Source organism: Anas platyrhynchos, chromosome 2 (genome assembly GCF_047663525.1).
Source record: "Anas platyrhynchos isolate ZD024472 breed Pekin duck chromosome 2, IASCAAS_PekinDuck_T2T, whole genome shotgun sequence".
NCBI lineage: Eukaryota > Metazoa > Chordata > Aves > Anseriformes > Anatidae > Anas > Anas platyrhynchos.
Genome location: NC_092588.1, coordinates 78168770 through 78191837, shown reverse-complemented (window position 1 = coordinate 78191837; position 23068 = coordinate 78168770).

Sequence of the window (23068 nt, the reverse complement as noted above, 5' to 3'; positions counted from 1 at the left end):
AAACAGTACAAGAGAAAGTGAATTATTACATGAACTTTGAACCTCTAGAAAATCTAATATCAATTCATACTGGAGAAAAAAAAAAAAAAAGATACTGAAATGGAAACCTGGAAAGCTTTATTTCTCATTTAAGAGAAAAACTTAGGAAGTAATAAGGTTGTAAAACATGTCTTGCTAAAAATAGGTAAAGACTTATGGGAAAATTCAACCACAATATATTGTGTTGAGATATTCAGCCTCTGGAGATGTTGAGGCATTCTCCTGTTACTGTATTTTTGAACATTTATTTTGAGTAGTCATGAGGCGTTCAGGATGTAAGCAAAGAAGTAATAAAAAGGAAATGCAGTATCAATGTAATGAAATGGGGAGAGGGGGGAGAAGGTGGCAACAGAGAAATAAATCCATCAGCAAAATGATAGAAAAAATAGAGGAAAATTCATTACATTCCATACCTGGATGGTAACTTAATGAAACAGATAAAGTAAGTAGCATAAAGAAATGAAAAAAACACTGCCACTTTTCACTCACAAAACCTTTCCTTTTTTTAAACTGATATTGTTTGGAAAAGATGTTTATGGAATGTACTGATAGTGCATCGTTGTCCAAGTTAAACACTTTCTTAAAACTTTTAACAAGCAATTTAGAGAACTTAAAAAGAACTGCAGTCCTGCTAAGTTTCATGCATGTGCTGAATTTCTAGCCCATGAATAGATGTGAGACTTCTTGCTCTGATCTCCTTCAAATGTTTAACACAAACGCCCAGCATTTGTGGATCAGGGAAGATGTATTCTGTGCCTTAAACCCCTTGCATCTTCCTCCAGTTGCATAAAAAGAAGTGAGGCTCAAACCATTTGAATTTCACTGTGTGACAGCGGAGAAGGAAATGAGAAATCTGTGCTTGGAGTGCTGCAGGGTTGTGCTTTGTAGGGGCGCTTCTGGCTGGAGCAGTGATGTGTGACTGTTGGCTTGTAAAAGCAGGTCGTCTGCCAGCCTCAGCCAAAGCTATGGCATCTCCCTGAAGAGAGGGTACTTCATGTTGAAGGTGAGAGGCTTTTGTCTTCAGTGCAGACAGCCTTTTGTCTTCCAGAAATAAAGAAGCATTTATGAACTAATAGCATGTTTCTCTGGCTCTATTGGTAAGTAGGGAGATGCAGATAAAAACAGATCCATAACAGCTGGCATAACATTGTACAGAGCATGGTGCTAAAAAAATAATAAAGATAAACTTAGTCGTTGTTTATTAAGATTCTGCTCAAGTTAAATACTTACATGTTTAGAGAAAGAAAAAAAAAAAAGAACAATTGATTGTTCATATAAAAGAAGGTGTAATGGCAATTAATATTAAAAAAGGGGGGGAGGGGAACACACCTAGGTTATAGTACAAGAAAATCTGTGAAGCTCTTTGCTGAGCCCACGCTGAATGACAAGCATGGTGTCCCTTGCTTGCAAACATCTAACCTTTAGCTAGGCAGAGGCCTCCAAAATCATGAAAATTACTCACTTAACTCCTTGATGTTGAAAGCAGTGATATTTTCAGTTTATAATCCAAGAGAAGGTAGTAAACCGCAGTTTCCTAGATACTCTTTTGGCCTTGTGAAGAAAAGGAACACTGAGCCGAGAATCTTTTGCCATGGCTACATCTGAGACAATGCTATGCAGGGGATTTACACCTCCAAACCTGCTGCCAGACAGTATTTCAGTCAATTCCAGCCAACTTCTTTGGCCCTGTCCGGCTAAAATATATATGAAGCATTGTGATTTTCCTGCAAATAGTGATTGTTACAATATTGATTACACTGGTGGATGCAAATGCTGATTTTTGTGTCCAAACAGGTTTCTGGACCCTTGCTAGCAAGGAGAGGTTTTACATTTTCAGCACTATAAATGTGCTGCTGCTTTGTTCTTTGGAGGGAAAAATTTATCATAGAAAGGAAAGATCCCTAACTACATCAGAACACTCTGAAAATGAAAAAACAGTGAAGTGCTCCTGCAGAAGCCTGAGCTCCAAAACTCAGATCTGGATCTTTAACACTGGTAAAGTGCTTGCTTGCTAAGATCCAGTTGGTCATGTGCGTCTTGTCCTGACAAAAAGAGGGACCCAGTAGGTAAATCACAGCAATCTCGTTCTTACCATTAGGGATTGTAGTTTTTGCATGGCACTAACGATTTTAGCATCAGTCAGGAATCGGTAATAGCCTGTGACTACTGTCAAAGCAGGCAACAGCAAATGCATATGTTGTGCCACCTGGGCATATTTAACTAGTAAGAAATTAGTGTGTTTTGAATTAAGTTTCCAGATAGCTTGGAACTATTTGGGGATTTGTTAAATGTGTTCAGTTAGGACTTTGGTCCTGAGTCTTTTGGCATTTCGGGCCTAGCCATGTACCTAGAGGAGCTTTGGGTGCTGACCCTTACCCAAAATCAAAAGAGAAATAAGTCACTGTATAATGCAAATTTGTTTTAAAAACTTTAGGAGAGAATCTGGTTATTTTACAATTCAAGAAAAAAAAAAAAAAAAAGAAAAAAGAAAAGAACACAAATTCTGTTTGAACATGCATCACCCCTTACATTGCAGCCTGACCATATTCTGCTAAAGAGATGGTTCAATTTACCTGCTGTATCCTCATGAGCAGCTTTCATATTCTTCAGGATTAGATGCTAATACTAAGCGTGCACATTATTAACATGTTTGTAGTCTCTCGAGTGTTTCTGCAGTGTTAACTCATGACATTCTTTTAAGGTTGTTGAAGGAGACTATAAAAATGCTACATGGGTAATTATAGGTAAAGTACTTTTACACGAACTATATTACTTTTTAGGGTATTTTGGCTTCATGTGGTGATAGCTTATTTTCTGAATTTGCAGTATCTACTTTTTTTTCATTTTTATTTTATTTTTTTTTCCCCCATGGAATAAAAGGGGGAAAACTGGTAATAATGGGGTGCCCAGTTTCATTAGGGAACATGGTAGCCATTTCTGTCTTTGCCTTTTTTCTGTTTTTATTTAGTGCGTCCACAGGTTGAAGAGATCTGTAGAATTCAGCTCCCCTTCTTTTTGGGCTGTTTGAGTTTTAGAGCTCTAAAAGCTTGTCTCTAATGGGAATACTAAGAGAGCATGTCCAAAATGGTAGATTTATTCCCAAGTAAGGTGTTGAGCAAGTAAATTATATACTCCTTCCAGTATTACTTGATGGCCCCAGAGGGTAAGTCCTTTAAAGTAATGTGTGTTGGTGAGTAACTTAAACAACACACTTTGCTGCATCGTTCATTAGGAACAGGGAGGCACATGCTGCGTTTGGATTAGCAGCACAAACAGAGCTGCTACAGTTTATTTTTGGGCTCAGACAGTGAGAGACTGGAGGGGTTCATTTATTGCACCTGATTTTTTTTTCGAGTCTGAATGTCCAAGGAGAAGTTTGTGTTCCTTTTCCCTCGTGCTCTCACTATTTAAAGGCTTGTAATAGATTTTGCACGGCCCTTCTGCGAGCAGTCCTTCCTTAGGTCAAGACCAAGTAAGGAAGATCTTCAGCCAAATTCCTTTTGAATTGGAAAATTTAAACAACTTGAGGAAAAAGGAGTAAGACAATGGAAAGTGGAATCCAGCCTTATTTGTAACAGATGCTATTAACACATGCTTAGTTTTATAGCCCATCTTGGCACCATTTCGCCTCTTTCTTGTGAAATAACTTCAGTGTAAAATATTCACTGCCAGTCCCAGGCAAATGCTCCTAAATAACATGGGCTGATAGTCTTGATGTGGTCCATTAAAAATGTATGAAATAAAAGTTACAGATTAAGAATTATTTTATTAGGTTAAGGATTAAGAGTTATCTCTTTCGCTCCTGGGGTGGACTCGGGTGCGCAGGTAGGGAGGACAACTTCGGTTGGCACTTCTGTGCTGTGTTTCTGTGCGTGGATGACACCTCTGCAGTGTAATTAATACAGTTTTGATTGAATTCAGAAAACCAGGAGGCTCTGTGTGTGGACTCAAACCCAAAGCCCAGCGTACCTATCTATTTCTAGATATGTGGTGATCTAGAAACAACATTGTGAGTCTTCATCTCAGTGGCAGGGGGTGGTCTGTACTAAAGCAGCAAAAAAACCTCTGTCCACAGAGTCTGCTTCAGCCAAGAGGAGCATGTCCCTTGCTCTTCTTGGCTCATAAGCAGATTTTTAGTGCAGAATGTCAAATCAGATAATTTATAAAGTAAAATTTGCAAAATGAGACAGTCTTCCTCACTGCTCATTACTCACTTTTTCTGATAAATTTCACTCATGTAACTAGATGGTACTTCTGCTCACAGAGGGGTTTTCCCTGCTAGCTTATCTTTTTAGATATTCAGGAGATAATTAAAATTCAAAATGTTAACGGTGCTACTTATTTTTAGAACCCGACATAAATATGGGTAGACATAGATTTGAAAATAAATTAATAGACCAGAGTGCTCTCAACCATTGTGGTAAAAACGTTGGCAGACACCTGTTGTAACCCTCTTCTCTGCAGCCTGCCCAGGGAAGACGTCCCTCCATGTCTCTTGAGACGTTTCCACCTGCCCGTGCTGGAGAGCAGCAGCAGGTGATACCGTGGTGCAGAATGCAAGATGCTTCTCTGTGTTAACTGAAATGCTACAAAACTGAGTAAGGCAAGCCCCAGGAAATTTCTCTGTCTCACAAGGGTAAAGTCTGTGCTATGTTTTTGAAAATCGAAAAGCTAGCAACACACTTGGGCTAAGCATGGCTAAACCTCTGAGGAAGGTGTCTGTGTAGGCATGTTTTACCATTGTGCCATGAAGCAGCAGCATCCAGGTTGTCCTTTTACATAATGTTGTATTAAAAGAGAAAGTTGATTTCTAGCTCTTGCCTTGAGTGGCTCCTTGACAAACACATATGGTTCCCGTTTGTAAGCAGAATACAGTTTTACTGAGTGTCCCATCCAAACACACACTGAATCTCTTTCTGAACCTCCGTAACCTCCACTCCTTCAGAGCCCTTTGTGCCAGCACAATACATTCTGTATGTATTTTTAGCCTCCTGAGTGCCCATCTGAACTGTGCTAATCCTATCGTATTTCACTCCGTCCTCCTGAAGGTACTTGGCTTTTCATAGCACATCAGAGCTCCTCTGTTTACTTCTACAGTGCTCCCATCCCAGATTTTGGTGGGATGTAGGCAAAAAACAACTGCTGAAGAGCAGGAGCGTGACATCGAATCTCCTCATCTGTGCCTGCAATGCCTAACATGGTAATTATGGTCTCCTTACCACCACATTTGTAGTGTGTGTATGCACTGATCAGCTAAGGGCAGCTTTCTCATGCATGCCTTAAATTAAAATCTAATTGCAAGCCCAGAGCTGAATTAATACTGTGCCTCCTCAACAGCCATGGTGTAAGCTGAAAGAATTCAAGATGTCTTTGGTCAGAAAGAAGTAGCAAAGTGGTGTTTCATTGCCTAAGATGATCACCAAGGACAGGGAAAGCTCCACATTTCAGGTGTGAAGACTGATGAAGTCTCGTGGCTAAGGCATGGTTAAAAACAAACTCCTCGTTTCTCCTAATGGCTACTGTAGTTGACTCTTCATGCCATCTATGTGCTCTCGAGACACCTTGTTAAGGAGCTTTGCTTAAGATGTTAGGAATGGGTTCTTCTACAGGGCTCAGATGTTGTGAAGTCTCATGCAATGCTCCAACACATGGCTCAAAGGAGTGTGAGGCTGCCTCATCACCACCCTGACCTGGCTCAGGAAGTAGACAGGGATCAGGGACATACAGTCCAGGGCTGGAGGGGCCACAAGCAGCCCTGCTGGGGATGGGACAAAATGCCCCGAGGCTCCTGACATGAGGTCAGCCTTGGTTCCTCGCCTGTAGACAAACCTGGACCCATGAAGTCCTCCTTTAGGAGGGCCATACTTCTGGATGGCTAATCTGTGGCAAGCTTTTGACACTTCAGAGAAGGCAGTATTGTACTAACTCAACCAGTACCCTCACAGCACATTGAGAACATGGTTTGCAAATCCAAAGTAGTTTCCACCAGCACCCTGGGCATTTGACTCTTGATGCATCTCGCAGGGATGTGCATCAGAATCCGTGAAAGCCGAGGGAAACGACCCATTGGCCTCAGTAGTCCCTAAGCCACATGCCTGGTGCTCGCTGGCTTCAACAGCAGAGCTGTCGCACCAGGTATGTCACCGCAGAGGGGAGGTGACTCACCTCAGCCCCGGCCACCCACCCGGTGAGTCAGTGCAGTGCCAGCGGCAGGGATGGCAGTGAGACACAAAAGCCCTGAGCCTCTGCTCGACCCAGCAGACCGCACCCTCCAAAGTTTCCTGCTGCTGGTGAACTCTGTCGAGTTTTATCTGTGAAATGGGCGTAAAAGGACCAAAAAGAAAAAAAAAATCAATTTCTCATGAATGAAATATGATCTAAGCTTGAAAAGCGTTCTCGACAGTTCTGGGAGCAGCATATGGCTAAACTAACTGAAGAAGCATTGTGGTTTCTCTCTTTACAACCTCAAGGCTGGCTGACTAGCTTTTATCAAGGATAGTAACTGATAAATATTCACTGTTAAAAATGGTTCAGCCTTTCTGGGGAGCCTTTTTAGTCAGTTTGACCACTTCAGGTTGAACAGCTCACAGATTTTGGTCTAAGCACAACAGCTCCAGTCTGTTACAGAAATAAAGGAGTAGTCAAAAACATCTCCATACATGCCTCTACTTAAAGGAAAGTAAAACCAATGCAGCACCAGGGCTGTAATAATCAGACTTGCACACATTATGGTCAGCCCCGGCTGACCACGTGGTGGTAAACAGTCATCTGGAAATAGGTGTTTGAGGCTTGCTGGGAGGTGTTATCAGTATTCGTAATGTTACATTCTGCATAACAGAGTGTCTTTCCCATCAGTTGGGTCCAAGTGTTTGCAAGATGGGTCTCGTTGCTTTACCAATGTTGTTCATTTTTTTGCTCGAGCTTATACAAGTATGAGTGAATCTCACTAAATGACTCCCCTTTGAAAGTGGCTGCTGGCCAATCTGCAGTCGAACATCCTTCCTGTTCTTTCATCGAGCTGCAGCGAGCGGGGAGGGGAGCAAAGCTCTGCAGGGCTGCTGGGGGATCATCTGAAGTAACTTGCCACACCGCAAAACATTAGGATTTTGGGGAGCAATGCCCCAGGCATCCACTTCCTTCTGGTCTTCATCTTGTTTTTCTGTCTGTTTGTTTGTTTGTTTGTTTTTCCCACTTCCCATATCTGTGTTTTGTTTGGATTTTCATCTACTAAATTCACCAAGTTCCAGTGAAACACGATTTCTGGTCTTTTGTCAGAGTTTTGGGGCTGGTCAGTCCTTTTGGGTTTTATAGTTCTTTTGTTTTCAGTTTGGTCTGATTGCTTGAATTTTTATTGGCAAGATCATGTATTTGATCTGTTGGAAAGGGGTGCTACTTGAGGAGTATTTTGCACTGGCAAAGTTGTTTCTTTTTTTTTTTTTTTTCCAAATTGCACTTCCCACCGGTATATTATTTCAATTTTAACTTCAGCATTACAAAGATTTTCTCTCTGGCCAAAGAGAATGTGTTTTATGTGATCTGCTATGTAAGATAAGAAATTTTGCTGTTTTGACCCCAGGATAGAAGAGGACGTTCAGCGACACAGCGACAGTGATGCTGAGAGGAGATGGGAGCAGAGAGGGGGCTCAGGCTCCTCAGACCTGCTCCCTGCTCACAGGCCAGCAGCACACACTCTTTACCTCTTATGGTTGCCCCCCCAGAGTGAAAACTCAGGGAAGCACAGCTCTAGAAAGCACAATGACTCCCTGAGCATGAGGAGGAACAAGTGCTCCAGCCTTAAGCCATCCTTCCTACATACCTGGTGGGCTCAAGGAGCCCTGCAGTATGTAATATCTGAACAAAATTGCATTTTTTTTTCCTGTGCTGCAATGCTATGCTCTTTCCCCAGCAGCCCCGAAGACAAGGGGGAAGGGGCTGAATTATCACACGCTCAACTTTTCTGTTGAGCTGTTGCTTCATCAATACTTTGTGGCAGCGAGCCCATAGGGTAACGTTAGAGAGAGAAGAGCTACCAGAGCTACCTCCTGCAAATCTTTCCCTTGTGCAATAATAATAGTATGCAAATCTTTCATTTGCATATTATCCTAATATATGCAAAGAGCCGTAACTGCAAGTAGCAGTTTGTCACATGCAAGAGCAAAGCTTTTTGCCTGTGTGGGGTAGCTTTGGTGCTCACTGTAACCTAGCACTGCTACGCGTACTGGGGTGCTGTCGTTCCCATACCAGAGCCTCCCTCGATGTGTATCAACTATTCCTAGATAAAGCAACAGAGGCTTTTGTCCACGGCCTCCCATTTATGCCTGCATCTTCCTCTCTTTCTAGCTTGGCCCTGGCCATGATGCATGTCAGGCTGTATTTCAGGAGCCTATGCTTTCCCATTCCAGTGAGGAAGGGATTTGGTGCACATCTTTGCTGCGTCCTGTCCTTCACGGCAGTGCTCCAGGCAGTAGCAATGAGGGTGAAAGAAGGATGAGGCCACAAAGAGGGGCTTTTGGGGAGGGAGGGAAGGAGGGGGGGAGAGATAAAGGGCTTGGAGTGAGGTGATGGAGATGAGTCAGAAAGTGTGGGGGAGGCCAGTCTGCCAGCAGCTCTGGGGGCAAGTGGAGGTCACTGATGTGAGAGGTCTGCAGACAGCATCCCTGCTTGGGCTGGGGGAAGGGGACCCTTTAGTGGCACCCAGTTCCTTTCTGCATCCTCCAGCCTCTCCCTAAATGCACCCAGCTGAGGACCTGGCAGTCGGTGGAGCATCCTTGCTGCTACACTCTCAGAGGCATGCCTGGAGCAGGGGGCTGCTCATAGCTCTGCGATGCCAGGGGGAGACTCACCTCCTGCAGCCAGCATCAACCAGGGCACCCCACCAGCCCCAAGGAGAAGCTGAGTGACTTTGAGCTTAAATCTAGGTGAGGGTAGGCAACAAAAAGTGTGACCGTCTCTTCCTGCAGCTGCCTAGAACCTTCTCAGGTACTCCACAAGGCTCACCAGAGCCCGCATCCTTCATTGCTCAGCCTCCAGCCCAGCCACACAGGCAGCCAAGACAACTTGGACAGAGGCTCATCACCCCAAAACAAGTTCAGAGATAAGCATGGGAGGTTCTCAATTTCATGGAAGCCAGCTCAGAATAAAAGGCAGCCCCTTCATTTCAGGAAACCTCATTTTTCATTTGTAAAACACTTTCATTCAGAACAAAAAAAAAAAAAAAAAAAAAAAAAAAAGGAGGTGGGGGGAGGTGGAAGGGAAACAGAATGCTACCTCTCCCTAGCCATAGCAAATACACCTGCACAGAAATTTTCAATCCTTAAAAAATGTTTTCAAAAGCATGTTTTAACGGGGGCACCAGCAAGTCCAGCAGTTGCCTGTTGCTTCCCAATTGCAGTTACTCGTAACGCTGTCAAATGACAGCTGCTTGGGCTGGAATATTCCAGGTTGGAGTCTGCCCCAGTACATTTTCTCTGCCTGGAAATTTTAAGTGGTTGCTGATCACTTAGCTGGAAGAAAATATGCACTTATTTTTCCCCCCATGTTTCTAGAAATTTGGTGACCTTTTCTTCATGCCCCCAGGCTTTGGAAAAAGAACTTGAAATGTGGCAGGATTTTGGCTTGTGAGTCAGGAATGTGTTGCTTGCCTGTGAAAACCCTCCATCCAAATTTTGCCAAGTAATATGCCTCTGAAGAGAAAAAATCATCTCACTCACGAGTACTCACTAAATCCAGACTGATTATAAAACAAAAATCTTCACTATCTTCAGATTGGTCTCACAGCTGCACATGAGCCCTCAGAGGTCTGCACCTGAGCAAAAGTTGAAGTCATTGAGGGAAATGGCCCCCCCATCCCCTCACCAACTGGTGGACTGGAGATGGGAGGGTGTGAGACTGGTTTCAAGGGAGCAGAGAGAAACAAGGACACAAGAAAAAGGAGAGGGAATGAGACCCAGGAGGAGCCAAAGAGCAACAAAGGACCAAAGGCCTGGAGCACATGGGGGACTGTATGGGGACTCATAATGAGGATGGCAACTTAGCGTACCTCTGTGGGCTAAAGCAGGAGGGTAGAGCCAAAAGGTCTGATATAACATCATCGCGTTTTGTTGCTTTAGTTTGCTGTCTCCCATTTCTGCCACCTTAAGGTAAGGAAACAGCCTACCCAGGTATGCAAACCCCACACAGAGAAGTCCAATGTTGTTCTTAAGTAAGTAGCTTTCATCATTTTATCCTCTATAATATTGCACATGAAATGCAAAATAAAATAAATAAATAAATAAATAACCCAAAGCAAGTAAGAGATCTGAAACGTTTGTGATTAAAGAGACTTCCTACAAAAGTTCAAGAAGAGACGCTTTCATCAGCAGGCTTTGTAAATATGTGGGTTTGTAAGCAATGAGTGGGTTTGTAAATAGAGTTGCCTGTGTATCAAACTCAATACCCACCGTGTCAGACAGAGCCACGTTGGTGGCCAGCACCTCTGAATCACAGCCTGTTAGGGCTTTCTAAACCCTAAGACCTGTGCCAAGAATATTCCTTACATCAGCTCTTCTTTTCTAGCGCTACTGAGACACATTTCATGTGCTGCAGTTGTATTCCTCAATTCTTTTTGCCTCCTTTTTCACCCACTGAGGTATCTGCCATCGGCAGGAGACCTTGGGTAATGCCTCCAGCCCATTCAGGCCCAGTCCTTTCCCAGAATTCTGGGATTTCCCCTTTATTTCAGGTAATGGACAAAACTGCTCATAAAAACAGGTTGTTGGGGTTTTCGATTGGTTCGTTTTACTTGGTGAAAGGTACGTTTTCGACATCACCAGCACCATCCTCGTCCCACCTTGCCAACAAGTGGTGCAGAAACCTTCCTCCTACGGCACGAAAAGGATACAAGGGATCTTGCTTTAATCCCCAGCTTAACTAATAGTTCTCCCCTGTGACCATTAGTGAATTGCTCAAACACTCAAATGCAACTCCTAAAACAGCCCTGAGCCTGCCCCTACACCCTACTGCACCACACAACCGCATGGTGCCATCCCACCAGCGGGCCAGCCAGGCCTGTGGGAAAGGCCCAGGTTGCAAGCAGGTCCCGCCAACTCTCCATGTTTATACGTGGTGTCAGCAACTACAGGGCTGGAAAAGCGTCCCACCAACCCTTCTGCAGCTACATGCATGCCCACCCTCCCCCTTTCTCAGCTGCCTATGAGAGTGGACAAGCAAGGAGCAAAGGCAGGGCCTGCTCCTGGAAATGCTCCATGAAGGACAGCAGCGCTTGGGCAAGGACACCATCTGCAGCTGTAAGCCCACAAGGAGGAGTTATGGGGCCTTCCCAGTGGGGCTGCCTGTGACCAGCTACCCACGCAGCTGGTTGCAGCATCCTTCAATCCCCCTTGGAGATGCAGGTCTGGTGCCTAAGGCTGCCAAAGGGTGCCATTTCCAGTACTGCTAGGCCTATGACTCCATTTGAGAAATGCCATCTACATTTTGAGCCACTTTTATTCTTTTTATCAAAGCCTAGATCTTTTTCGTTGTCAGCCCTTTCTGTGCGTAATTTTTTTTAAAGGTGGTGGTGGAGGAGGGATCTATTTAGCAATGCTTCCATTCTCCTGCCACTTGCCTCATTGATGTAGACAGGAAGCTTCTGAGGACAAGAAACATCCCTTATTACATGCTACTACACTGGGTAACCTCATTTTGGTTTGGTGTCTAGACAGCAATGTAGAGGACAATGATAATAAAAACTGAGCGCCCAAATATTAGAAAGACCTGCTCAACAGTTTCACAGCCGCCTTCGCCAAAGGTGAAGTCAAGTCTTGGAGTTTTTAGAAGTCTGGCATTGCTCTGGAGCTTTGGAGGGATTTTTATTATTATTATTTGGGCTCCAACATGCAGATGACCTGATTTGTGTGCGTGCCCATGCTGATCATGCACCACTTCTGTTAAATGAAGTAGGAAACTGCAGAAAGAGACATGCTGCTTTTTTTTCAGAAGTTGCTTGGTACCACTGGAAAAAGAAAAAATAGGTCAATTCAAGTGACCAGTATGGAAAGAGGTCCCTCGCTTTCAATTTCTCCTACTCTGAGCAGAGCAGCCTAAGAAGTGTCCAAAAAGAGCATTTGCTGTTTATCTCTGCTTATAGCCAGCTGGGCCAAAGATTCATGCATATGGGACTATTTTCTAGGAAAATACTTCAGGCTGCTTGAGTGATCTCTGTTTTGGCTGTTATGAATCTCTGTTTATGTTGCCATAGCTTTGTAAAAACGCCAAGACTGAAAGAGACTGGCCTCCTAGTAATATGCATTTTGAATTGCTGTCATAAGCAGAGAGCTTGATTCATCAGTTTGGGAATCGCTGAAGCAAATGCAACTCCAGCTTGCATCATCATGAGGCATATGTGGTTCCTCAAGACATTTTGTTAATGGTTCTGGGGATCTTCTAAGTCATAGACAAACTGAAAGCAAGCATATTGCTGTCTCCAATGCCAAGATGCCTAAAGGGAAGGTCAAAGCACCTCTCTTTTCCTCACATTGAGTGTAGGTTCTAGGTCAATCCGGTTCACAGAGGTGACCTCAAGCACCTCTCTTGAAAAGGCGTGAGACTAATCCACACCCATATTGCAAATGCTCAGCATATTTTGTGTTGTAGGAAAATAAAGCTCTTCATTTCACAGCTTGTCTCTGTAAAAGGAAAATGAAAAGAAAAAAAAAAAAAAAAAAAAAAAAGGAAAAAGGAAAAAAAAAAAAGAAATAACAAAACAGGAAGGAAAACATTAATGAAAACACTGATGTTTTGTCCCTGGGGGAAAAAGAAGAGACATGGGTTTCATTTAAGATAACAACAACAACAAAACGTACCAAGAGTCTGAAGGGCGAAGGCTGCTCTTTGGAGCAGGCCCTGCAGCGGGGACTCCCCAGCCGCCGGCTCCCCGGGTCCAGCAGCTCCCCCACCCAGGGTGAGCTCACCCCGACCCCTCCCTCCCTCCCACCACTTCTACAGTGCAATTCATATGGTGACTGCTGCAGTAAGATCAGGAGCAATGGGGACTATATATAAAAAGGGCTGGAGTGAAGACGAGTGGCACCTCAATTCTGCTTCTGAGTAAGCCTTCTGTTTTTAGAAAAACAGGGTTAGGCGCACCAGCGCTGCTCCAGCCTGCCCTGCACTGCCACGCTCTTGCCACAGGCTCAGCTTTCCCTGCGGATGCTGGCAAGGAGCAGCAGCTCTGAGCCCCCAAACTGCAGGGGAGTGGGGCTCACACCTCCCCTTGCAGGTGGCCCCAGCTCATCTTTGGCCACTGGTGGCTTTACTATTGGACAGAGGTGTCCCCCTGCCCCTGGTGGGCCACCTGCAGTGATGCACAGGAGGGTGACTGGGGAGACCAGGCTGAGGCAGCCGGTGTGGAGCAGTGGCCTTTGCCTGGGAGTGGCTGATCTTTGATGTGTTTTTGGTTTTTTGTTTGTTTTTCATTATTATTTTTTAATATTTATTTTCTTGTTTGTTGCGTGTTTTTTCCACAGGAAATTTTAATGGAAATTTTAAAGAAATTTCTCTTTTCTAGCCTCTCGTTGAAAAAAAAAATAAATAAAAGAGAAAGCCCCAAAACCCCAAATGTCAGAAAACTCGCTTCTTCTTCAAAACAGAGTTCTTATTGTCCAGCAGCCCTGACTTATTGACAGGCAGAAGCAAAGCAGACAGACCTGTGACGGCAGTGGAAAAAGAAAAAAAGAAAGAAAACAAGAGAGAAAAAAAAAAAAAAACACATAAACACCCTCCTACATGGGATGCAGCTCAAATCCCAAGAATGCTGCTGCTGCCATGAGCATGGCTCAGGCCACAGGGCCGCAAGGTGCCAGGGAGCGTGGGGCCACCCAGCTGCAGTGTCCCACAGCCAGCTCATTGGCTCGGGGTGGCCCTAACCCCTTGTGCTCCTCAGAAATTATAAAATAAATAAAAGTTCCACCTGCAGCATCTAACAGTGCGCTTTCAGTTTTGCTTCCAAGTATTGGGGTCCATTTGGTGTTTCCTGACTTGTGGCAGTCCAGCAGGATTGCAAGGACAGGGGCAAGGGGCTGTGGGGCTGCACCCTTGCGCTGCACTTCCTCCCCACAAGACAACGACTTTTTGAAAACAAAAAAAAATCACTGGTGTGGAGTTCCTGATGCCAACCACAGAACAGAAGGAACTGCTTTTTTATGTGAGCGAGCATGGTCAAGTAGCTGCCGCCACGGTGCGTCCGGGATGCAGCAGGTGCCTGCAGGTGACACGTGCCAGTCCCACCACTGCAATTCTGCAATTCCCAGCTCATGCCAGCCTCGTTACTTCCCTAGAGTGGGAAGCAGATGAAAACCATTTCAGATTTCAGCTGCAGTTGTTGCTGGGCACTGTGGGACTGAAGTCCCAGGCCAGCTGGAGTGGTGTGTTATGGCCCCATGCATCGCATGGCCTGGCTCTGCTTTGGGCGTATTCAAGGGTTATGATTTGTAACACGATGAAAATAAAGTAATATTACCAAACAAGCTGGAACAGAGCAAGACAGGCAGGGGGAGGGCAGGAGGCTCCAAGTGGCGCAGCTCTGTCAGGGCAAAAAAATTTAGCTGGTTTTATCCTGAGTCACAAAGGAGCGGCTGCCACTATGGCAGGGGTGTGCTTAGGGGATAGGAAGAGGAGAGTAACCAGATGTCATTTTCCAGATTTATGCCCCTGTAATCTTTGAAATGACAGTGGCATATCTGATGTATTCATTTTATTTGTTGCTGTTATACAGCAGAGAGAAGAGACCCCTCAGAAAGCAGAGACTGACCTGCAGCAAGGTGCCCGGTACTGGTGTAGGGTGGTCGCTGCAGGACCAGCACTGCAGGTGGGAATGCACACCCACAGCGGGTCCCTGCATCCTACAGGCACCACGTACTCATTAGTTAGTGCCTCATCAAATAAAGACAGGCCAAATTTCCATGCAGCAAAGCTCTGGCCCCCTCCCTGCACACACATTCTCAGCTCTCGGCAGATGAGGAGGGGAGGCAGCTACAGTCTTGAGTCCCCTCATGCTGCTTCCCTGGGGCCTCTGTGGTAAAAGTGTCTTTCCCTAGATGCTGGCTGAATAGTTAAGCCACTGAAACTCTGGAATTAATTATAACTTTATTTTGAGGAGAGTAACTTTATTTTAAGGCTACTTGACGAGACGGTCAGAAGGGGATTAGCAGCCTAAAGGTGACCCAGTGGCGCGCCAACCACCACTGCCAGGGCCCTGCTCAGCTCAGTAACGAGGTGAAGCTCAATGCAGGCAGAGGCAGGCAGAGGAGGATGCTCTGCCAAGCCGTAACGGGGCTGTCAGGCACAGTGTGTCTGTTTCACTTCTGGAGACCCTCCTGCCACGAGGCAGGCCTGCCATCACCTCATGCCCTGCGCCCGCTGCCTTCCCCCCAGTGCGAGGCCCCGCTGGCACCACACGCCGCCGGCTGCTCCCGGCAGACAGCCCAGCCCGGCACCCCCCGGCACCCCATGCACAAGGGCTTTTTTTTTTCTGTTTCACCCACAGAAGCCCAAGCCTGAGCCCCTGCAGCACAAGTGCTGCCTATGCACAGCGGCAGCCAGGTGCTCGGCGTCGTTCCCATGGCGGCCTCTGGTCTTTTCTTGTAAAAGAACTGATTCAAGTAAGTTCTGACTCTATATTCCCACCTTTGCTTGACAAACAGAACAGGGAAATGCCATTAACACGCAAGCGTTCCTCAAACCACCTTGTTTTTGCTAGTCGTTCACTGCCAGTCACAGTGGAAACAACACCACTTCCTCCCACATGCTGTCAGTGCCTAGACTGTAGCTATTCGCTTTTAATTAAATTAGCCAGCCCATTGCTTTGCTGTTATCCTATACAAAGCCACTACGTTCTGCAAACACCTTGCCGAAGTGACTAAATCAGACAATGAGATAATTATTTCCACCACAGAACTCACTTTGGTTAGAAATTGGCCATCACAACACAGGCGGCCCCGCTCACAAGCCGTGAGGTTCATGGGATGGCCTCTACAAGTTAAGTAACATCACAAACCCGCTCCCAGGTGACTATCTCATCTCAATTGTTTAAATCTTCACTGTCACCTGGGGGTGAAATCTCAGCCCACAAAGCCAGGCAAGTCAGGATTTCAAGCCCCCCTCAGCCCTGCCCCACTCCATCTTCTTAGCCTATAAGCATCGCATGAACACCTCTGCTCCCACTGAAGTAGTACTTATTGCCGTTGTTGTTACTGCTGTTGTCAACACAACTGAGCACAGCTCACAATATTCCTCAGAGAGAAAAGAAAACCTTTGCTTTAATCGTCAGCGTGAGAAGCAATAAAAGGCACTTGTGCTTTCTGTGTTTAGCTGAACACTCGCCTGCTCCCAGTGCATTTAAAAGCAGGTCTGGGTAAGTTCCCGCAGATAGACATGCTCCAGGAGCACACAGGTGGCTTTGGGCAACCCCTGGCCATGGGTTTACTCTGGACCCACTGTAGACTTCTGTCTGCCCCTTGTCCAACATCACCAAGCATTTCCCTGTGCACAGACTGCAGTATAACCTTATAACCTTCCTCGTTGTCACTCTTGCTAGGCAGAGGCCCTTGACTCATGCTTGTTCAAGACCCAAAATAGAGGGGCTGTGAGCCTGAAGAGGTTTTTATAGGCACCACAGTGCTGTGTGTGCTAGGCACATGCACTTCCTTGCACCCGTGTAGCTCACGGGGATGCCTTCTGCTGGGGGCAAGGCCATGGCATTGCCAGTCCAGCGAGCTGATGCTTCCCAAGAAAAGAAGTGTTGACCTGTAATGCCAGCTGGTACCCTTGTGTCATTAGCAATACAAATAATGATTAATTGGACTGATTGCTACTGAAAATCAGCCTTCCTGGACCATTAAACCTTTTGGGGTCTTGATGAGAGACCATGGTGTACTGAGCAGGAATTGCTGTCTTTGCTCTAAAAATAATACTTTTTGCCTTCTCCCTCCAAACAAGGTGCTTCTGAGAGCTGGGCAGGAGCACGTGAGTAGCTGTGGGGAGATGCTTACATGAAGCCAAGGAAGCTCCACTTGACTTTGTTGAGGAACTGAGGAATTATTCAACATCCCACTTTCACTAAGGCTTCACCACATCAGGACCACTTGTTAACTTTTGCTCCTCTCAAGAAAGTTCTTCAGTCTACAGGCTGCTCCTTATCTGATCTCTGGGCTCTCAGTTCCTTCTCTATGACCACCTTCTCCTCTCCCTCAGCATCATCTTCTTGTCTCTGCATGGCCTTTCCATGACCTCAGCTGCATCACTGGCTGTGGCTCCTCCGCTGTTTTCAGCCTCCCCGTGACTCTCTGCACAGCTGAATTCCAGGACCCCTCTGACAACTCGGCGTCCCCTGCTTTCCTCTCCCTCAGGCATCGGGTCTGTTCTGGGAACCTCTATCCCAGTTCAAGATCTGCTTTTTCCCATTCTCCCAGTGTGACCGAAAGCCTTCTGGCAAGGCCCTCCAAGAACATTTTTCTCTAGCTCCTATAGATCTTGCCTCACAACAGTGACCCCTCAAAACACAACAAGCCATTAACTTCCAACCATCACCATCCTATTCCTCTTCTCCATCCTTCCTTCAACCTTTTTGATAGAGAGCCAGTGCCTGCATCATCCCTCCTGCTGTACTTTCTCCCCTTCCCCTCCCTCCAGCCCTTTCCTCAAGCTCTCTCCCCAAATCTGGCTGCATCCCCAAATTCTCATTCTGCCTACACCTCCAGTTGGCACCCATCCCAGCCTCCCTTGGCTAAGACCACTGCTGCCCTTTGGAGTCCTCTCACCCCCTGTCCTCTCCTCCACTCGCCCTGGGGTGGCCTCCAGGCTTCCTCCTGGCCTGGGGCTGCCCTGCTCGCCTGTCTCACCCCAATTCTCTTGCAGCCCCCGGGCAGCTGACCCCATCCTCCCTGCCCCACAAGCCCCCTTTCCCCCTGCAGCCACAGGCAGCAGCTCACACCTCCCCTCCTCTTTTTTGTTCAGCCATTTTTAGCTTCTCTCTTCCTTTTTTTCTTTTTTGGTGGAGGCAAGCGGAGGGGGGAGCGCTGACATTATGCATTGATTATTTTTTTTTTTCATGCCTTTCCTGCTCCCCACGCCTGTATGTGCTGCCTTATTTCTGAGAAATAGCTGACTTCTCCTCCTGGCCAAAACCCACTTCTCCACTCCAGAACTGCTCCCCCCTTCCCTTGCGAGAGGCAAGGCACACTCACCCTGGCAGCACGCACAAAATGGCCCTAATGATCCCCAGCTCAAGGACACATGGCGGATGAGCTGTCCTCTGCCAGCTTCCCTCCTGCCCACTTGCTCTCCACCTCCTTGCGTCCCCCGGCTCCGCTCCTGCAGCCACCTCTGAGCCGTAACGAGCAATGCTGACAGACCCTACAGCCTGCCAGACGTGCCTTTTCTTGCTGCTCAGCACCACACCAGGGCCACGTCCAGGCTGCTTCTGAAGATCTCCAAGAGTGGAGACGTCACCAAGTCCCTGTGCAACCTGTGCCAGGGCTCAGTCACCTGCACGGCGAGAAGTAAAGAAGTTTTGGCAGTGCCAGAGTTACTGCCTTTGTTTTGTGAGCACCAAGCATGTGGAAGAAGGAGAAACTAGGCTATCAAAGCCTTTGTTGTAGGAGCAGCGAATATGTGGACGTTGTGGTTTGTTTTCTGCAAGACCTTGTGAGAAACACGGAGCTTAGGAGCAGCACGGTCAGCGAGGCCTGCTTGCTGTGCCCTGCAGCTCCGGCTGCGTGGTTTAATAAGGTTTAAGGCACCGATGGGCACTTGCCCCTGGATGGAGTGTAAAACATTGAGTTGTCTGATACATCTTGAGAGCCTGCAGCAGGCTTCCATTCACATGTGTCCTTGTGATCCTTGTTTCCATCTCCTCTCCCCATCCCAATATTTTCATAACACTTCTAGGACCTCATTAGCACCATTTCCTTCAGTCCTATGGGAATAAACCAGGCCAACCATATGAAATGCTGTTTTAGGGGGGGTGGGGAAGGCTTGCTAGGTGCAGACACACATGCTGTATGCAAAAGTCTTTTTTTTTTTTTTTTTTCTTAACAGTTTTGTCTTCGCTTTAAACTTTGCAGAAAATAAAAACAAAAAAGATCAGCCTTCATAATAAAAGTGAAGCTGAGCCAAATACCCTTGGCCAAGTATCTGTGCCTGCCTAGCAGGCTGTGGGATGGCAAGCAGCACGGGAGCTGTGCTTTAAATTTAAGAAATAAATAAATAAAAGGAAGAAAAAAAAATAGAAAAAAAAAATAAAAAGGAAATAGAAGAAAGAAAACCTTTCCCCCCAACTTCCTGTGCAGATCCTCTTCACAACCCCTTGCGCACCCCCACTGCCTGCCTGAAATGAGCTCGTAGTTTTGCAGAAAAGGCCGGGATCCTGAGAAACTGGGCGACAGGGGCTCGTTCAGCATTTCCGTGCCCCCCCGTGACACTCGCCCGGACCACCGCACGTGGTCCAGGCCCCCGGGAGCGCGGGCGGGCAGGCGTGCGAAGCCGCGGGTGGCTTCAGGACTGGGGGCAGGCAGCGGGGGATCGGGAGCCGTGGGCTCGGTTCGGTGGCTGTGCCGCTGCCGTAGCGGATCGTGAAGGTTAGGCAGGTTCCCTCGGCGGGAGCCGACCAACCAAAGCCTGGGGCTGATCTCAAACTTCCTTTTTGCGGTCTGCGTTGCCTCGATTTATTCATTTCCTTGTAATTTACAGATAGACATCAAGGCTTGCTATATTTAAACAGGGCCTGTATCTGTGGGGATTGTAGGTGAGCCATTTTATTCGCACAACGATGGTTTTAAAGGAAAGTGAGACTTCAGAGTCACCCTTTGGGCTGCCACTGTCTCGTGCATGGGTGCCCAGCATCCGCTCCATGGGTGGCTGTCAGGACGCCAGCCAAACCCCCTCCCAAACCTTCTCCTGGGGAAGCTGCCCTGTCCTCCACCTCCCTGCCTCACCTCCACAACAGAGGTCACATCGGCCCGCTCCCACCCAGCAAGACGAAGGAAGCCCAGGTGTGATGAAGCAGTGATGAGTGGGGGCACCACGTTGCTCCTCCATCAATCCTGCCCACCCCGGGTGCCCCACTGCTGGTGGGATGGCCAGGAGATGCGGAGCAAAGTCCAGCAACAATCCGTGGTTATTAGTCCAGAGGGCAGCAGTTGTTCAGGTGGTGCAATGAAAACACTCAGGATTTAGCTATTTTGGGGGTGGGGTAGGGGAAGCTCTATGGGGTTTATAAAAAAAAAAAAAAAGTGTTTCATTTAGAAGGAAAAAAAAGCATTTTGCTCTGTTCCCATGCAAATATCTGTCACTTGTTCCACAGTTTTCTTCTGGAAAGCCCGTGTTATTTCCTACTTAGCTCAAGCCTGGGGAAAGCTACCATGACCAGCTTGAGCTTCAGGATGGTGATCAACATTGAAAAAGTCACACAGCTGCAAACCTCTGAGCAGAGGGTCTTCAAATATTTTGGATTAAGATAAGATAGGGGGAAAGGATGGCATGATTTCTTCAGACCTGGTCTGGGTTTTTCAGCCGTTTTGTGAAAACCCCTTGCTCTAAACAGCTCTGACCTTTCCTATTTCTTGGAGACTGACGTCTCTACAGTAGATACATGATGATGTCACTTACCCTGTTTTTGAAGTCTTTCTCTCTCACTACTCGCATGGGTTTTTCTGTGGGAGGGGACAGTCATGAAGAAGGCTAAACCTCTTGATCATGTGTGAAAAGAGGAAATGAAAATGAGTTGTTGGAGATGTAGCTAGACCTGACCCATAACTTTTGTTTCTGAGGATATACAAATCCTGAACTCCAGGAGAAATTTGAAAGGAATACCTACCAAAAAGGTAGGGCATTGAGCTCTACAGTGATTTCATCTGAACTGAGATGCTCTAGGCTAGAGGCTGGAAATGCTCAGCCTTGCCTTTTGTAAGAAAATTATGAATGGCTCTGAGATAAGCGTGAGAAACAATTGATTCAATCACCTCCTTGAGAAAAAGTAATTTGAATGTGGTGTCTCATGCTGAATTAAGCTGCACGCCAGCTTCCTATGGGAAAGCCTAGCATAAATGATTGCCACGATTATATTCTGCTGAGCACTTTGTGGTTTCTAGAGTAAGAATCATAACTGGCAAGACCCAAGGACACCCTTCTCACAATTACAGCAATTCTGGTGTGGTCCAAAGCCTTACCTTCAAAGGTATTACCCATCGTGCTTGGCACTGTGCAAATACATAAGAAGTGCTCCCTACCTTTGGGTCTTGCTGTCAACACGAAAAAAGATTGAGAGGAGACCCAAGAGGGAGACAAAAGCGTTAACTAGACACACAGCAAAGTATTTAGCAATGGACAGCATTAATAGATGGCTGCAGACTCCAGTAAAGAAGGAAATTTCTTGATGATCAAGTATCAGGGCTGGAGAAGGCATAAGACTACGTGAGACAGACAATCCCCTGACATATGAGTAGGATTTACCTATGGATAGAGACAGGCTAATGAATTATGGAGACAAAGTCAAAGAAAGTTCAAGGACTTCCAAGTGCTTGCCCTGGAAAGTGTCTTACCTCTGCCTGTGCTGTGCTGGCTATCCCCAGCTCAGTCAAGCCAATAGCATAGAGAGTCCACATCTTGGAGGACTGAACAAGTCAGGGCATCCCTCTGACTGATTCAGATTTAAACATCTGCTCTTCATGAAGAAAGTTAGTGTCACTAACTGATACGGCAGAGAGATACTGGTAAGTATATTTCTGCTGCTAAGGTGCATGTACATGCTCTAAGCTCCTCACCATATATATTTGCATGTTGACAGGACATGTTGCTCTGAGAGGGATATGTGGAGATCCAATGATGCTACATGGACGTCAATTCTGCCTGGCCAGGAAAGAGATTAAAAGCCAGGGAGAACAGCCAGGCCAACCTGAGTCCACAAGTTTCTGGATTTCAGACCTTTCCAGAGCAAGAATGCAGAAGGCAGTCTTCAAAAGAAAACAGAGCTAGCCCAAGGGTCAAAAATGAAAACACTTCCCAGGAGTAGGGAGAACACACATTACCTGTGGCTTGTGGGAAAGAAGTCACCTATGTCTGTCTTTTCTTGGCTTGAGAGACAGAATTTGTGCATAATTCCTGATCTGTTGTTTTTCTGTTGGCGGTGGTGGTGGTTTTTTGTTTTTTTTTTTTGAAGGGAGCAAGAAATGATAGCCAAAGCCTGGAAGACTGATTTCAGAAGAGTGACCAGTGAGCGATCCCCAGTCTGGGCTCAGCCAGCAACACTGTCACTGAAGTGGCAGGAGAGTGCCAGCTGGCCTGCAGGGGCATGTATGTGAGACAGCCGCGCCGCGCCAGCGCTGCAGAAACAATAAAAATGCGTTTGCAAAATGTAGTCCTGCATTTCATCGCCATTGTTTTCCAAGGCATGGATCTACTCACATCTAAAAGCTGAAGAAAAATAAAAATAAAAATGGACAGAGCTCTACCCTTTCTTGACTATTTTGTTTTCATGATCCACCAACCCGTGCAGGCTCAGCTGGACTTCAGCTTTCGGGTCAAACTCTGTCAGTGCAGAGTGGAAAACCAAATCCAAGTCCAGAACCAAGGGATCTGACCGTTTGTTTTTTTAGCTCCTCTTTGAGCACAGGTGCTTGCTCTTGGTGACTCCCAAAATTTATCCACCTGGGCGTCCACTGCAGCCAGCCCCAAGTCACAGGGAGCTCTCAACCTGTCCTCAGAGCTGGCCAAACTCACATCCAAAGAGCGAACCCTGAGAGCCCCATGAGCCACAGCAGCCTCTGCATTCAGATAAAAAACACCCTAGCAATCTCTAAAATCATGCCGTCCCGGTTCAAATGATCTTGATGTATAACTCTGCCTGGGAAATAAGATACTACGATTGTTTCAAACTAGTCTACTCTGCTCTTTTTTTTTTTTTTTTTTTAATAAGTACTCTCTCTCCCTCTGCCTCTCTGCATGTACACACAGACAATGATCTGAGAGCATGCAAGAGAAAATGCTGCTTTTTCCT